Here is a 769-nt window from a genome sequence, read left to right as displayed (position 1 = left end):
GGATTAGGATGGGGTTGAGGATGGGGATGAGGATGGGGATGAGGATGAGGAAGAGGACGGGGATGAGGATGGGGATGAGGATGAGGACGAAGATGAGGATGAGGATGAGGAGGAGGAGGAGGATGAGGATATGATGAGGATGAGGATAGGATGAGGACAAGGATAGGATAGGATGAGGATAGGATGAGGAATTGGAGGAGGAGGATAGGATGAGGATGACGATGAGGATAGCAAGTGTATGAGGACAAAGATAGGATGAGGAGGAGGATGAGGATAAAGAGGAGGGTAGAACGAGGAGGACGCGGATGAGGATAGGATGAGGACGAGGATATGATGAGGAGTTGGAGGAGAAGGATGGGGATGGGGAGGAGGACGAAGAGGAGGATAGGAGGAGGATAGGATGAGGATGAGGATTAGGATAGGATGAGGATGGGGATGAGGATGAGGAAGAGGATAGGATGAGGATGAGGACGTAGATAGGATGAGGAAGAGGATGAGGATGAAGAGAAGGGTAGGATGAGTATGAGGATGAGGATGAGGATGAGGATAGGATGAGGACGGGGATGAGGATGGGGATGACGATGAGGAAGAGGATAGGATGAGGATGAGGATACGATGAGGATGAGGACGAAGATAGGATGAGGAAGAGGATAAGGAGGAAGAGGAGGGTAGGATGAGGATGAGGTTGAGGATAGGATGAGGACGTGGATAGGATGAGGAGGAGGATAGGATGAGAATGAGGAGGAGGATAGGATAAGGATGTGAATGA

At 50.5% G+C, this 769-nt stretch overlaps 1 protein-coding gene across 8 annotated transcripts in view; it reads right to left on the bottom strand.

Annotated features, from left to right (window-relative positions):
• The window catches only part of LOC109362173, a 51956-nt gene that overhangs the window by 18684 nt on the left and 32503 nt on the right, over positions 1-769 (bottom strand). The window lies entirely within an intron of this gene.

The sequence above is a fragment of the Lupinus angustifolius genome, chromosome LG12 (assembly GCF_001865875.1).
Source record: "Lupinus angustifolius cultivar Tanjil chromosome LG12, LupAngTanjil_v1.0, whole genome shotgun sequence".
Taxonomy (NCBI): domain Eukaryota; kingdom Viridiplantae; phylum Streptophyta; class Magnoliopsida; order Fabales; family Fabaceae; genus Lupinus; species Lupinus angustifolius.
The sequence above is the reverse complement of the archived record's forward strand: the minus strand, read 5'-3'. Positions and strand labels throughout refer to the sequence as shown.